Source organism: Anthonomus grandis, chromosome 16, assembly GCF_022605725.1.
Source record: "Anthonomus grandis grandis chromosome 16, icAntGran1.3, whole genome shotgun sequence".
Taxonomy (NCBI): domain Eukaryota; kingdom Metazoa; phylum Arthropoda; class Insecta; order Coleoptera; family Curculionidae; genus Anthonomus; species Anthonomus grandis.
In genome coordinates, this window is record NC_065561.1 from 5,166,363 (window position 1) to 5,178,157 (window position 11,795).

Sequence of the window (11,795 nt, forward strand, 5' to 3'; positions counted from 1 at the left end):
CAACTTAATGTTATTCGTAATCCATGGTGTATATGGCCTATCCTGGATTCTTTTTTGTTTCAAGGGAGCATGCTTGTTAAGTAAAAACATGATAAACGAATTAAAAATGTTTAATTTATTATTAATATTAGTTATATAATAAATAATATCCCAATTTAGTGCTCGAGCGTCCCTCTCAAAGTCACCCACTGTAATATCGTTATAATTTCTAAAAGAAACAACATATTGCTCCAAATCATAATTTTGAAGCAATTTGATAAAATCATTTTTTGGTGTAGTTTGGTTTAGAAAATTAATGTTATAGTCTCCGACAAAAATTGGATAGTCACATAAGGGTACGGTAAGACTTAAAATGTCCTCAAAGCTGTCTAAAAAGTTATTAATGTTTGCAGATGGTGGTTTGTATATTGTGGTGAAAATAACAGATTTTTTACCTATGTTAATTTTTATGCTTAAAAATTGACAAGATTCTGAATTAACTTGAAATTGAAGTATTTCATATTTTAAATGACTTTTTAGGTTTGATCAGGATCGGAAAGAAATCACGTGCCTCTGCCTATTAGACTTCAGTAAGGCCTTTGACACACTGTGTCACCGGATGTTGTTGGCTAAGCTTCACCATTTTGGTTTTTCTCAGGAAGCTGTAAAATTCTTTGAATCTTATCTAGTCGGGCGTGTTCAGAGTACACTTCTTTATAATGGGCCCAACAAAATTAAATCTGATTACATATCGGTGACAACGGGCGTCCCACAGGGGTCGATATTACAGCCATTATTGTTTTCATTATACGTTGCAGATATGAACAAAGGGGTTATAAATTCCAAAATGCAACAGTTTGCTGATGATTCCCTACTGTACATTTCATTTAATCAAGATCTATTGCAGCATTTTCAGAAAAATCTTAATGATGACCTAAAAAAAATTCGAAGTTTTGCAAATAATCATAATCTTAAGGTAAATGCTGCAAAATCATGTGTAATATTATTGAGAGAGAACAAAGCCAGAATAGCAAATATTAATCAACATTTAAATATTATGATAGATAATGAAAGGTTGCCTGTTGTCACAGAAGTCAAGAATTTAGGTGTTTTCCTTGACACAAGATTAACTTTCGAAACGCATATAAAAAAGAAACTTTGCATTGCCTATTTAAGATTGAAGAAAATATATCAAGTAAACAGATTTTTGCCCTCAACAACAAAATACTATTTATGTAACTCTCTTGTTTTATCTTTGTTGGATTCTGGTGACATCATTTATCACAGCTCTTTGACTAACAGAATTTCTAAATCTATTCAGAAGTTGCAAAATGCGTGTTTGCGATTATCATATAATATTTTGTATAGAGATCATATTACTCCACACTTAAATAAACACTCATTATTATCTATGGCTAATCGACGTACGCTACATTTAACCAATTTTATTTATAGAGTTTTAAAATCCAAGCAACCGCCATATATATATCAACTTTTCACATCTAGAGATCACTATCACCAAACTCGCTATACTGGCAATTTTCTTGTACCGCAACACCGTTCTGCAAATTTCCAAAAATCCTTTGCTTTTGTTGCACCTCAAATATGGAACAATATTCCAATTGAAAAAAAAACTTTAGCAATATCTACATTTTCAAAACACATTAAAAATAAACTTTTGCAAGAGCAACGTACAATTTACTGAAAATGTGAGAAAATGTTGAAATTATCTGACTATTTGTGGCTAGATCTGTGCGTTCTCTGTCAGTCCAATTTATAAATAATAATGAATTATTAGTGCTATTCTCCTAGTGACCTATGGGGGGTTCTTGTGCTTGACCGGATACCAAAATTATTGTCATAAACTGAAAATTATTAACTTTATTGTTAAGTATAAATAGTGATTTTTTTTTATTTAGGTTTTAGTTTTTTATAGGTTTTAGGTTTTGGGGTGCTCTACACATTTCTGAAAATAAGTTCCAGACTTGTGAATCGGTTTATTAATCGCAGGGTAGTCCTTTATTTATCATCAACCGAGATTATTGTTATATTTAAAAATGAAGTGTAATTTATTTTGGGATAAATAAAAAGTTTTTGAATTTGAATTTGAATTTTAATTTGAATAAATGAGTCACAACCAGAATCAGAGGTGTTAACATTGATGACATACCAGTTGTCTTGCAGGATATTGTTGCGAGAAAACGACTGTGTATCAAAATATTTTCGAAGGGGTAGTAATGGATCAGGACTATGTCAAAAAGCATCAAATTCTATGGATGGTGATATTAGTTCACAGAAAATGCATGAAGTAAATTAGGTTAAAGATTCTTCAAGTTTTTTTGGGAATGGGTCAACGAATATCAACTGCATAAGAGAAAATGTTTTTAATAAAGAATATTTGGCAAAACGAAAACTGTGATAAAAGTAAAGGAATATATGTAATTTTTGTGAAATTAATAAATACCCAAAGAACCCAATGTACAATTAGCCAAAAACGTGCAGCTGACGAAATGCTGCCAAAAACAAGAAAAAAATTCAAGGATTTGTCAGTGGCGGAGTATATATTTGTGGAAGTTCCAATATTTTAAAGAGAACTCCTTGACCCAAGATAGGTACTAGGAAACATTCTAAATATACAAAATGTGTAAACATTTGCAAAATGGTATACCAGATAGGTACAGAGCATGGTCGTCTTAATCGATGGTTTTTCAGAGACAAATTAAATCGAGTTAAATATTCTAACTTTATTCCGTGTGTCACAAAAGATTTTAATATAATTTTAAGGGATGTAGTTTCTCACGTTTCGCAATTTGGAGGACAACGATTTAAAAAATGCTGCACTAAGAAATGCCCTTGTTTTAAGGCTCGCAGAAAATGTATAAGTTAGTGCCATTTCAGTGGTCCATGTTCCAAGAAGTAGTAGCACTAGTAAAGGTCGGGGAGCTAGAGCTAGGCACGTAGGCCTAAACAGTCCCTTTTTGCCAACCTTAGAATCACTCACCCTTACGCCTCCACTCCTAATGAGAGGCCTTCACTAAGTTGGTCCATTTTAATAAAGGCTTGTACGTAGTCCAGATCTTTAAGATCTGGACTACGTAAATTCTACATTAGCGGATGGTAAAGTTTAATCCAAAATTTTAGCCGATAACTTCAATCCGATACTTTTTAATGTTCGCACTTCGCTTTCCCACACCAGAAAGAAAGTTCAGGAAGTGATAATCTATCACCGTCTGTCAATCCCTCTTTCAATACTTGTCAATAGGCAAAAGATCCGACCCATCAAAATAATCCTATTTACATTAGCCATCATTACCCTAATCAAACTCAGTAAATATGAAAAAAAAATCAATTATTCACCATACACATCACTTAATTCAATAGGAAAACTTTATCGGTGAGACATCATTAGTAAAATAAAATCTTTAATTTTCTGATCGAAATGTCAATAGCTACGTTTACAATGCGCGGATCTATTAGGTTCATGGATTCATGGATGAAATGATAGACTATTTTTATTTAGTACAGCCTTGTTTACAAGGATTGATTTTGAGGTTTAAATTAGTGCAGGATTATCTCTAGGATCAAAATGTCAGTTAAAGGGAGTTTATCAGTTTAGACGAAGAATTATAGGACACAACCTCCAAATCTTTAAAAGTGTTATTGTTGATTCAAAATAATAAAAATAGACTAATAGTTTTTGTTCAAGGCTTAAGCTTGTCCTCTTTATCTTCTTCTTTAATTTTGAGTACAAAAATAAAAACCTTATAAGCTAACATCTAATAAAACGTCAAACTTGTCATTTTGATAATTCAAAATAGGTCCTAGGTGTTTACACTAAAAAAAAATTAATTTATCCTGTTTGGGAAGCATCAAATTCGCGTATCAAATTTTAGTGCGCTGCCATTTACACCGCAAAAATAGTCCTCGTGACGTCATTTGATCCAAGTATTAAATATTTGGTACACGCGTTGTAAACGTAGCTGTCCAAAATTTGAATGTCGAACATAACATGTAAGAAAGTGAACACTTCCACTCATAAGGTAAGTACAAAAGGTAATAAGGCATGAAAACAAAAGAAAAGCATAATTCAGTAATTGATTCCCCAAATTATTCACAGAATGGATGAGGACAAATAGCTATGAAATTTTCCATCAGGCAAGAGATTCCCTGACTGCTGCCTGCTAGACAATACTGAGTGAATTGAACAATTGTGAAGATGCAACAATGAAGAGATGAAACGGTAATAGTGCGACAAGTTACCTGTGTACGAAATTAAGAATTAATTCAATATTCATAGAAGGCATTTATTATTAATTTTATGTTATCACTCTTTTGTATTATACAGTGCATTCACTTTGTACTTTATTTATGCAGAATAAATGGTTACATTGGATAGAAGGTTTTCTATTTGTAATTTTATTGGATATAATAATAATATTATAAATTTTGACTAATTAAATGCATTCTAATATCATCGACTTTATTCAAGCCGGGAAATAACAGTTGGCAACGTCGCACCACGTGGGAGATTCGTTTTGGTGGATCAGTTTACGCTTTGGAGGCGCGGCTCTGCCGAGATGGACGTTCAATTTTGATTTTGTTTTATTTACAAATGAGAATATTTTATTTATGTGATTGATTTATTTATTTCAAATATGTATAGGCGCCGTTATTAATTATATAAATGTATCATTTAAACTGTAATAAAAACAGATTAAAGGAAGATTCAATATTATTTTTTGGGTTGATTTTGAGGTTAAATTTCTTTAAAAACAAGAATAACTAGGTACTATTTTTTCAGTGCTAAATAGTAAATTTATTTTAGAATATCCCCAGTAGACCATTTTATTTAAACTAAAATTAATTGGCTTTATACAGGGAGTAAAATTAGGTTTTTTTAACATTATACCTTTACGACTTCCAGATAAAATGAGATTTTTTTCTCAATTAGGTACCTACCTACACTAACACAAAAGCAATCCTGTCATCTTTCCTCTCAATATTTCCCTTCATGCATTCATGTCACATTTTAAAGCGAAAATAATCTTCTTAAAGGCCGCTAAATAAACATCATATTTAAAATGATTAGTTATTGATGTTTGACGTATCGATAAAGGGAAAGACTAGAACATTTTTATCACTTTTTGATGGCCTACTATTAGCACATGATATTCCTAAATGTCAAATTTATATAATAATGAAACACATAAATAAATTCTGATGTCAAAAAATATAGACAGATAAATACTAAACTTACTAGGTACATATAATAAGTTAGGTACTTTTTTAAAAACTTACCTTTTAAATAAAGTTTTAAACCTATACTTATTTATATTAATTAAAAGAATTATTTTATAAATGTTTCTAATTTCCTCTTTTTGTTTCTATCTATTGATAAACTCTTTTCTACAGGAAACTCATTGTTTTTGATTCTTACAAAATTATTTAATAAGATATTCGAAAATATAGAACAAAGCATTATAAAGAGAGTCATATAATCTGTACCACAAATACATTGAGAAAAAATCTTTAAAAAAATAGATGCTGTTTAATGCTTTTATAAGTTAAATTAATTATTATACTTTTCTGGTTACTTAACTGAAAAAAGTTATATTCAGTGGAGGGATTGATTATTTTTTTTAATATGGCACACATATGAAATAATATACTTTTATTTATATTAGTTGGGACACTCAAGCCTCCCCTCTGCAGGTAGTTTCAACAACCAATCGATTTTTGTGATATTTTATGTGCAGTATCTGGGTATGCTGGGTATGCACATTTCCGCAGACTCGTCAATATCATAAGAGGAAAGTGGCTGTGTTGCTCGAAGGATTGCTACAAATTAATCAAACAAGATGCGTTCAGAGCAATTTATTTTTAAAAAGCTTAGCAGAGCGCTTTCGGCATATGAGCCATCATCAGTGCTAACTAAAATGAGTTGGGTGTTATATGCGTAAAAAACATTATAGTTAAAGGTGAACGAATGGAATGTACTCACTTGTCAGTTAAGCCCAGGAGTTTTCCATAGTGGGAACACATTTGATTGAACACTAAACAGGACGAACAGTATTTAAAAAGGGGAGCACGTTAGTCTCCTTTGTGTTTTGTTTACATTTTATTGTGATTTATTAGATGGCGGGAAATACTATGTCAAATTAGGTTAACCTATATTTAACTTTACTTTAAAATTAATATTCATATTATGCGAACCTATCAGAGTGGTAATAGCGCGACAGATCAGTCTAGATGTGAGTGCGAGTTGCTAGAGTGCGAGTTGGTTATAAATTAGTGGCACAAATTGGACTACAACAGTGAATTTTTGTTCGGTTGACGAAATTGTTATCCTTTAACGATGTAAAAGCAAAATTTTAAATTAGAAAATTTGCTAATGCTTATAAAAATATCTTTTTTCCAATTTTTCTGTAGTAAACTTTGTGGCAAAATGTATGAAATTGGAAATTTTTCAAACGAGTAATTGATGATTTCAATAAAAACAGATATACTGTGTCGCATGGCGGAATAAGTATCAGTTGTAAGGCAACCATTATTATTTTCTAGTTTTTGCCATGCATCTGGCCAGGAAATAATTTTTTTAAAAATTGGACAGCTTCATCATTTGGTCCTTTAATTGGTGTACACTATTTATTTCTTTTAATATTTGCTTTTGAGATACTAGTGTTATTTACTATATCCCACCAATACCTGATAATTTCTAAAAAGTCAGCAGAGTCATTAAAGCCAAATTCTTTTAAGGTTGAAATAATTGAATAATGACAAATATTATCTGCAAGGTAGACTGTTTGAACTTCTAAAACAATTGGAAATACTGTTTTATAATTAAGTTTAAATGCTTTTTTTAATTACCATGTTTTTTCCCTGTCATATACATCTTTTACCTGGGCCAATTTAGCAAATTTTACAGTTGAGAAATTGTCAAAATAAGGAAACACAAATGTTTTATCAAGGTTTTTTAACTTCCGCCAATTATTAATTACATTTTTAAATATATGCACAAAATCAAATGTGGCAAAAATCTTACTATCAGGATTTTGTGGGTTTAGAAAGAATTACTATTGTTAGTTAAATTATTAAAAAATGATTTAACCAACCATCTTATGATTGTCCGTTATTATATTCAAAACTTGAAAACCATGTTTTTGCACCAAAGAGATTATATTTCTTGTAATAGGAACCATTTCTGTCCCTTTAATTCGACTTACTGGTAAAAGCTTTACAATTTCAGAAAAATTTCCAAAAGGTAAACAAATCATAAATGCTAAGACGATTGATGCTAAAGAATTGTTATTTGAAGCAACACCATTAAGACTTTTTCCCCTATAGTCTAGTCTTTTAGTTACATAAATTTCATCAATTAATAAATTAACAACTTTCTCAGTCGGTGCTAAAGCAGTGGATACAATGTTTAAATAATTAGTGGTGTTATTACTATCGTTTTATCTAAGTCAGACATATCAAAGCTAGAAGAAAGATACTGTAGGTACCTTTTGGTGGGTAGATTAAAGTAATCTTTAAGCAATTGATATGCGCAAGGGGATATAATATATAATACATTACTATAGTTAATGAGTAAAAACGTTTTTGCTTTAAAATAAGTAAAGTTATTGGATCTATTAAAATTTTTACTCGATTGCAAATGTCACTATCTTTTTCATCCTCTAAGTTGTGTGAATCAGAACTTTCTAATAACGCCTGTTTTAAGAAATCTGAATTTTGGTTAATAAAGTCATGACACTTCTCTAGAGATGAAGAGTATGGTTTATTAATCTCTTTACAATAATCAGGAGACTTATACCTAGTTAATAGATTTTCGAGTTGAGATCACCTACTTAAATCAAATTCGAAGGGTAAAATCCATTTCCATCCAACAAAAAGACCTATTTTGGGACAACTCATTGTTTTTTAAAAAGATTTTAACATGTAAGTCGCTATCTATTGATATTTGATTAATAATATTTATACAAGCATTATTCAAGTTTACAGTATAGAAATATAGTTTTGTATCCCCAACAACGTTTACATTCCACAAGTCAGATATTAGAATTTTTGGGAATATTTACTCATAAGATCTTGAAAATTTGTTATGAAATCAAGTTACTCAAAGGCTTCATTGGCAAGTTTATTATGCTTTTGTTGTTCACTATTTCTTTCGTCTGGACTTTTTCTTTGTTTTTGTTAAATATGCAGGTAAATTTGGAAAAATTTGAGGCACTGCTGAGCAAACTACTCTTGCTGGGAACATAGCAGGTACTTGGCATGTTTCAAAAGGCAAAATTCTTCAATAAATTCCTATATATAAATAAAGCTAATAGATTTACCTGTACTTACTAATACTATGGGTATTCCTTACCAGATTTCCTCCAAATAGGTTTATAAATAAAACAAAAGTTTTTTTACGATACATTTTTTGATGTATCGTAAAAAACCCAAATCAGATAGATAAGAGCATAATACAAACATCTTAAAAGTAATATGTATAATAAACTTGAAAATCCATAAATAGCACAATGACCCACTTAAAAAGCCAGTTGGCTTCACCTGTTTCTGTTTACAAACAATGCCTTTAACTTTATAACCATTTGTCACTGTTTTTATAGTATATAACACACCGACACTGGCTGGGAGATGTTCCTAAGACTAAGTAAGTTCTTAATAAAAAGTATTTCTTAATAATAATACATTTACTTTTCTTTCCGAAATTTTACTTAAAAACTCAAATTTAAAATAGGAATTCAAACGATCCCCATTAAGTCCCATGAGAACTGAAATGAAAACAGATCTGACAGTCATGTTGCCGATGTTATTATTTCATGGCTTGAGTAAAATCGACTGTGCTAATATTGACCAAATAAATGATGATATATGTGAAAAAGTAACCGTAACACCTTCCTCTGACACTCTAACACCACCTTCCACCTTCTCATGTAAAATTTCGAAAACATTTTAAGATTATACTTTGCCTAGTTTACTGAAACTTTCCCAGAACCATGATATGCAAGTGCTATAACTATTGCTTTTTTCTAAATTTCTTGCTGTGTTCGGGCTGATATTCCAATTGAGTTCTATCCTCTTTTAAATCTTGTACATTCCATTTACCCAAACTCTTACCACCACTATCCACCAACTCATAAGTATTTACACCTAATTTTTTTTGCTATTTTATAAGGACCTAAAAACTTTTTATCTAACTGAGCCGAATAATTTTTACTTTTAAAAGATTAGATTTTTTTTCCATACATATTGACCCTCTTTTAATTGTACTGTCTATGCCTTAAATTATGGTTATGTGTTGATCTGTGATAAGCCTGTTTTAATTGCTTTTCTACAAAATAATGAATTTCTTTAAGTTTTTTAGATTTTTCTCTTACCCCATTATCACTTTCTTTTAATTCATTGATATTATGAGGTACATTTTGATAATCATTGCTTTCAATAGATTGTTTTTTCCTTATTTCCTTAAAGTAATTTCCATCTGTTACCATCTCAAACTCAACATTAATGAAGTAAGGAGTGTTTTAAGTGACTTCTGACTTAGATGTGCTTAAGGCACAAGATAACTTGTTACAGGTTAAAATTGGCATTTTATACTCTTTATTAACAAGCAGGCCAGAAATCTAGGGATCAATATAACTTAAGACGTCGAAATGTAGAATTCAATATTGGTGATTTAGTTTGGAAAAGATTGTATGCGTTGTCAGATGCAGGGACCTATTTTACTGCTAAGTTGGCAGGTAATTTTGAAGGTCCTTTTAGGGTGAAAAATAAAGTGGGTTACTGCATTTATGAACTTGAGGATATGCATGGGAAATCAAAAGGAAATTGGCATGTGCAAGATCTTAAACCTTATTATGATGAAGTTGGAAACTAGCTACCTATTTAATTTATTTTTTTTATTTTCAATTGCCTATTACTTAACTCAATAGATAATTAAATTTAATTTGGATGGTAGTGTAATTATTTTCTTAATTGGCTATACACCTATAAATTAGTATTTAAAAAAAAAAAAATTTAGAAAATTTTTTTTTGGGGGAAAAAGAGGGTAGCTGTTACAGGTTAAAATTGGCATTTTATACTTTTTATTAAAAGCACTGATTACAGTTATATTTTCAAAATAGATATTTTACACATATTAATGATTGATACTAGTAATGCCCTCTCTGTAATAGCCTCCCAAGTAACCCATAGTTCTGTTCTCTAGCCATTTCAAATTACAGTATTCTTTTTTTTAAGGACACATTTAGTTTTGTACATTTCAGCTTTATATTGTACTGGTTGTTAATGAAATTTTATTTATACTCTTATAAAACCCGATTCTGGACTAAAGAAATATTTTAGAATTTAAATTATATCCCATATTGATTATTCCATACTTTATTTAATTATTTTATAACGAATAATTATTAATTGGGCATGTACAATTATTGTGTATGTTGTACTGTTCATAGTACAATATCTGATTTTGGCTTGACCATACCAGATATGCTGGTTGATTTTACTCCGACTGACCTATCTAATTTTTGTCTCTTTTTATCTAATGTAAATATTAGTTTTCTTGGAAGATAGCAAGAAGTTACTGGCCTAGGGAAAATCGAAATTGCTTGTCATAGTGACACATATTTTCATTGCCAACTTCCTTGGGCCACAAATTTTGTTATTTATTTTTTATAAAAGGTTTTATGGTACTTATACAAAAAGTTAAGTTATTTTGTTATATATTTCGATTGGCAATACACTTTGTGCGTGATTGCTTAAATACGGGTTTGACCTCTGCGGTCGTCCCTTTTCCCAGACCGCCGTCATGAAGTGAAGAGTGCTTTAGTTCTTTTTGAAATTCGTGTGAATTTTACCCATATGGGAATATAATTGACTAAATGTAGTGATAGTAAATCAACTTTTTGAGACAAAGTACAGTCGAACCTGGTGGGTCTTTGGATTATCAGAATAATATAAATATATCCAGCCTTTGAGTGAGAAAAATAATTACATCCCCTAACCACCACAATTCGGCTTCACCCCGCTCAGATTGTAAAGTCATATATGTATGTATCTCAACTCAAAAGATAAAAGTTGTGATAATAAAAATAAAATAAAACAAGTGAATAAAAAAAAATGTTATGTTGTGTCACCTAGCTCCACACACAGCAGACTACTTCAGATTCGAGATTCTCCCAGACATCCAATTCCCAGTCAAAGAAAAACTGCAGGCTTCCAAGCTTCACCTCTTCCACTTCACAATACGCCAAGCTCTGGTAGTGGTCTAGGTTAGACGTTAGCTCACAGTTGCTTAAAATCTCCTTCTAGATTAGAGCCATTAGAGTACATAACCCCAAAACGAAAGCACCATGTGGCATGAAGAAATCAGGTCCGTACAAAAAAAATCCGTCCAAAATCCATGTTATGTACCTTTGCTAATTAAATTGTCCCTTGCCAATGCCAATCAGAACCGCTATTTTGCCGATGTTCGAGGGCACGTGAAAAATTATTAGGTTTTAAATCGCCATAAAGGCCAGTAAATTCAACAAAACAACAAATTATAGCATTACGCCCAAAAAGTTGATTTACTATCACCACATTTAGTCAATTATATCCCCATATGGGTAAAATTCACACGAATTTCAAAAAGAACTAAAGCACTCTTCACTTCATGACGGCGGTCTGGGAAAAGGGACGACCGCAGAGGTCAAACCCGTATTTAAGCAATCATGCACAAAGTGTATTGCCAATCGAAATATATAACAAAATAACTTAACTTTTTTTATAAGTACCATAAAACCTTTTATAAAAAATAAATAACA